The sequence below is a fragment of the Mustela erminea genome, chromosome 5 (genome assembly GCF_009829155.1).
Source record: "Mustela erminea isolate mMusErm1 chromosome 5, mMusErm1.Pri, whole genome shotgun sequence".
Classification (NCBI taxonomy): Eukaryota; Metazoa; Chordata; class Mammalia; order Carnivora; family Mustelidae; genus Mustela; species Mustela erminea.
In genome coordinates, this window is record NC_045618.1 from 32,179,965 (window position 1) to 32,185,964 (window position 6,000).

The following is a 6,000-nucleotide window of genomic DNA, read 5'->3' on the forward strand; positions in this document are numbered from 1 at the left end:
AGAAAGGTAGCAAAGGTCAGGGGGAAATATGAGAAAGCAGGGATAGCAGAGAAGTTTCACATTTCCTTCAAATATGTGTACCAAGACCTTCTTTGGGTAAAGCAATCATACAAAACCACTTTGAAAATGTTTGTAGCCTCAGTTGTTTATAGTGGCACTCTAGTGAGTATTTTTGTCCCCATTAGTCAGTTGAAATATACTCAGGGAAATTGTGAGAACTATGAGAAAAGAAGTGGCTTTAGTCTGAATGAAACATGATGAAAAAAAAGGGAGGTCTGCAGCAAGAAAATCACATTTCAAAGACCAAGCTAAGGGTTTGGGGATTTTGTGCTATTTTGGAATAACTATGTGCCCTATATTCATTTGTTCATTCATTCATTCATTCATTCAACAAACATGTCTTTGGTACCTCCTGCATTCTAATGACTGTCTTAGATGTATGGGAGCTATAAAGAGAAATAGGTTCTTCTTCTTGCCTTCAATGAGTTCCTTTATAAGCAAAACCCAAAACATATATAAGGAAATAAAGCTCCATTCTATAGGATCAACATAAAAACAGCTATAGGTTACCATACAAACTTGGTACTGAGCAAGGAGGAATGAAGTGTCAATGTTGGGGAAGAGGAGGAGGTCAAGGGGATGTTCTTAGAGAATCTAACATGTGTGAGATTATTCAAACGTGAATAGTATCCACCAGGTAGGCAAGGGGTGAGAAGGAAGAGCCTTTGAAGGACATTCCAATTGGAGGGAGTAGAGAAATCAGGCATGAGAGGCAATTGTGCCTCTTGGTAGCAGGGAAAGGTTTGAAAATGTCACAGAAACAACATCTGTTTCTCCTTTTCAAGATGAACTTGTCTTAGTCCTGAAGGAAAGACACAATTTCAACAAAGAAAGCACACATGGGCTGAAATTTACCTTCTTTTGCATGTATATCCAGATTCTTTTCATCCATTTAATAAAATTCTTCCCCAGATGTCTTGGCATTTTGCATAATGCACATTTGTGTGCCAGGTGCTAGAGATACGTGAGGAATTCTTGCGAAAAGATAGGCATATATGTTGTGCACCTAAAACTAACACAATGTTATATATTAACTATACTTCAAAGTTTTTAAAAAATGTTAAAAAATTTTTTATTTTTTATTATGTTATGTTAGTCACCATACATTACATCATTAGTTTTTGATGTAGTGTTCCATGATTCATTGTTTGCGTCTAACACCCAGTGCTATCTATATACACAATGGAATATTACTGAAAAATTTTTTAAAAGATGGGCAGACAGAAATACAGATGCTGATAAGATAGGCCCTCTAGGGCACCAGGGTGACTCAGTGGGTTAAAGCCTCTGCCTTCCACTCGGGTCATGATCTCAGGGTCCTGGGATCGAGCCCCAAGTTGGGCTCTCTGCTCAGCGGGGAGCCTGCTTCCTCCTCTCTCTCTGACTGCCTCTCTGCCTCCTTGTGATCTCTGTCTGTCAAATAAATAAATAAAATCTTAAAAAAAAAAAAGATAGGCCCTCCAAAGACAGTGTACAGATGCTGATTCTCAGGTCCTACCTGGGTAAAGTGAGCACCCATTCTGCCTGGGAGAATCAGGGAAGAGAGACCAAGGAAGTAGTCCTTGGTAAATAAAGAATTTGTCAGACAGGGAAGTAGGAAGGAAGCCATTCCAGTGGAAGGTGCAGGATGTTATGTTAAAGGCCTGCTCATAATGCCCCTTCCAGAGGCACAGCCTTATCCCCAGCCCCTAGCTCAGAGAAGAGAAGTAAATTCATCCTCTGAAGTACAATGGTCACTGGTTGGACCAGAGATGACCTCATGACAAGAAGGTGATGTCCTGGTGCCTGGGTGGCTCAGATGGTTAAGGTTCTGTCTTTGACTCAGGTCATGATCCCAGGGCCCTGGGATCGAGCCCCACATCAGGTTCCCTGCTCAGTGGGGAGCCTGCTTCTTCCTCTCCCACTGCCATTCCCTCTGCCTATGCTCTCTGGCTCTTGCTATCTCTCTGTAAAAAAAAAAAAAAAAAGAAAAAGAAAAAAAACCTGAAGAAAAAAAGAAAGAAAGAAAGAAAAAAAGAAGCTGTTGTCCTATGAAGCAGGTGGGCACAAAGGGCTTTTACCCAATTAGGAAGCACTGGAAACTGAACTTAGCCAATCTGATTGGATCCCTCAAGAAATTAGAGACCAGTCGGTGTAGAAGGACAGTGGACCATCCAGTCGGTGTAGAAGGATGATGAAGGATGATGAAGCAGGTGCTCAGGGAAGACAGCAAACCTGGTTAGAGCACCTGGTGCCTAGAGTCCCCTTAAGTCCTGTATAGCGTTTTTGATGCCAGATGCAGTCCACATGTGTTCTTATAATAAAGTTCCTTCCTTTCTTAAGCAGCCTCATGACTCCAGGTCTTGCAGCTGAGCCCTGCACTCCTGCCCACACATGTATACAGTGTCCAAAATATTGGAGTATGGGGTAGCATAACATTTCAGGGAACTTGTAGAGGTTTAGAGCAACTTAGGGTGAGATACAAGAAAGGTCATAAGAGGGGCACCTGGGTGGCTCAGTGGGTTAAGCCTCTGCCTTCAGCTCAGGTCATGATCTCGAGGTCCTGGGATCGAGACCCACATTGGGCTCTCTGCTCAGCGGGGAGCCTGCTTTCCCCTCTCTCTCTGCCTGCCTCTCTGCTTACTTGTGATCTCTCTTTCTCCCTGTCAAATAAATAAATAAAAATCTTTTAAAAATTTTTAAGAAAGGTCATAAGAGCTGCAATTTACTGTGTGCTTACTATGTGCCAGGAGCTGTTTTATGTACTTCAGAAATATAAACTAATCTAATCCTTAAAAGGACCCTGTGATGTACTATTAGCCCCACTTTATGAATAAGGAAACCCCGGCACAGAGAGGCAAAACAATGTGCCCAAGTTTGTACAGCTAGGAAATGGCAAAGGATTTGAATGCAGGAAGCTTGTCTCCAGAGTCCTCCAACTTAGCCGCCGAGCCACAGTGATTCTATAGAGTTAAGAGATGTTGCCGGAGAGGTAGGCGGGGGACAGATCAGGAAAGACCTTGTATGCCTCACTTAGGAGTCTACATAATTCAACAGAGCAGTCCTGCATTTATTTGCTTTACATACTGCCCTTCTGTGTGGAGATTTCATTTAGATACAGGGTCTGCTTCTAAAACTGCTCTAGGCAATGGCAATGACGGGAGTTTTGAGCTGGAGAGTGATGTGGTCTGATTTGCCATTTAGAAAGATCATGCTGGCAGTGGTGTGGAGAACGAGTTGGTGGTAGCTGCTGCTAGAGGCAGGGTCGTTGCAATGGTCCAGATGAGAGGTGAGGAGGTTTGATGTAGACCAGTGTAGTGGGAATGGCTGTGAGATATATTTAGGTGTGGGACTTACCAGGACAGAAGGAGGAGACTGAATGTGGAGGAAGTGAGGAGAAGAGGGTCTGGGGGACTGGGACCTGAGCGTTCCGACATGTGCTCGAGGGCACACCTCATATACCTGTGTCATCATTTGCGTGCACACGCCATGCATAAAGAAGCGTTACTTCAGGTGGAAACGCACATACTCAGAGTCACAAATGGATTTCCAGACTAGTCGAGAGCCTCACAGCCATATCTGCAAAGCTCCCTTTCTCCTCATACCCACTGTCAGAATCCTGTTCTCAAACAGGATGTTGTTTGATTACAGATAGTTCTGTTCTACATTATCTATCTATCTGAATCTTCCTCAGCCTGCGGCATCCCGCCCTCCACAGGGAAGGTTTGAAAATGTGCAGAGGCCATTCCCATTTCAGGTGCTGCAATGACCCAGGTATGCTATCAGCTTTTAATGCCAAGGGACCAGAGTTGCTAAATATCATGTAATAAAAAACGATCTTACCCCAAATACCACAGCACCACCACCTCTGAGAAATCCTGTAAGGAACTTTGTAGTCAAAGAGCCCTAGGTTTGAAACTCAGCTTCCCCGCTCACCAGATGGACAAGGTAGAATTTTTGAGCCTCAGTTTCTTTCCCCTGTAGGATGGGAATCTCCTCCCTGCGTCCTAGGATTGTTAGGAGGATGCTGCCTGATATATATGGAGTTCTTGGTAGGAACAGTTCCCTTTCCTTGTTTGGCATCACAGTCCTCTTCTCGACTTCTCCTCAGGGGTCATGAACTAGTGTGCTGATTCCCAAGAAGCAAATGTTGCTCCCACTCCCTCATGATTCTGGGTGCAGAGCAGGCCTGTGCAGTCCACTTCAAGGGTGAGTGATTGACAGCAAAATGTCCCTTGAAATAACTCATGAACAGCTTGTGGAGGTTGAGCTGTTAGAGATTCTAGCTCAGGAAGAGCAGTTTCCAGCCCTAGTGGCTGACAGCCCAATATATTTATAGAGACAGGGGCAGCATGGATGAATGGATGGTTCAAGCCCAAAATGGGGGTGAAATGATGCAGAGGCCGGTGGCTGAGCTTCCTTACGTCAGAAATCAGAGAGCTAATCTTCCTCCAAGAATGCCTATAAGTCCCTGGGTTGTCTGAGGTTTTCCAACCATTCTCTTTGAGACGCTCATAAGTGATGCTTATCATTGATTAGCTAAATGACTAACTCAGGTGTCTAGCACTGAGCCAGACACCTTATTCACACTACTTGTAAATGTTCATAGGCAATTTTCAAGACGATTCTTGTATTTCTTTATAGATGTGAACACTGACCCTTGGCAAGGGGGTGTAGCTTGCCCAAAATGACACAGTTGCAATGAAATGTTGGAGCTCATTGTGCCATTGGTTGGTCTTGACTCCTGGGCTGTCTCTCCTCACTAAATGCAGAGGGCCAGGGAGGTTTTGGCCCTTAATTTTGTTCTCTGGAGTTCATGCTTCCTTTACTGCTTCACAAATGACAGTCCTGCCCTCCCTTGAAACTGTGATCTCTTTGTCCAGGCACAGTGTTGGGTTGGGTGTCAGTGAGAATCCCCTGGCTAAGGGCTGCTCAATACTGGTAACTAAAGGTAGACTGGACAGTCATAGGAGATGCTGTGAGTTGATGGTGACCATTCTGTAGTAACAACTCTAATAGTGGCTGAGGTCACTGATGCAGTGTGATGTCCAGTGGCCCCTCCTTGGTCGGATGGCTACTCAGGTTCATCGATAATTGTGCCACATTACTCATTAAATATTTTGATTATCACCCCTAATTGAATTATCAAGGTAATTATGAAGGCTGATTTCAGAATGCTGGGCTTATTCTATATATTTTTATGGAAAAGGCTAGTGAAAGGGGTTTGCTAATTTTTGCAGCATAGAGAATGCTATTATTATGAGTATAAAAGAGCATTTTTACATTTATAGTTTCTGAAGTTCCCAAAGAAATACAAGCTCATTGTAAAAATTTGGAATACACTTAAATACATTCATTTCTTAGATACATAGCCAGCATTCTAGCAATACAGAGACTTTTTTTTCCCCCAGGTATCTACCTCTCCCCATAGGAGCCCATCTGCTTTGGGTTGGCCCTGTCTCTTCTGCGATAATCAGGATAATGATTCAGAGATGGAAATGTGACACAATCTGTTCGAAGAGACTCAGGTGTTAGTTGTCTGAGTCATAAGAACGAGATTTCCTCTTCTTCTGAAAGAGCTACCGGGAGAGGGATCATCTCCCTGGAATAGCATGGTAAGTAAATACAAAGCCTGGAACCTCTGTAGCCATTTTGGCACCATGAAGGGAGCTAAACTTGGGGTAAAGCTGGAGCCTATGGAATGGGAATGGAATTCCCATTCCATATATGGGAATATAAATTGACACAGCCACCATGGAAAAAAGCAGAAAGAGAGAGGGAAATGTGTCCCTGAAGGGGAGTGGCATTGTTCAACCTCTGAACCAAATCAGCCCTGTTTTGGCTCACCCCAGCACTGGTCTTTTCAGTTATGTGAGCCCATAAATCCTCCCTATTTTTTCAAGCCAGTTTGAATTGGGTTTTTCATTTCTTGCAGCTGAAGGCAGATTTGGTTGACTATTT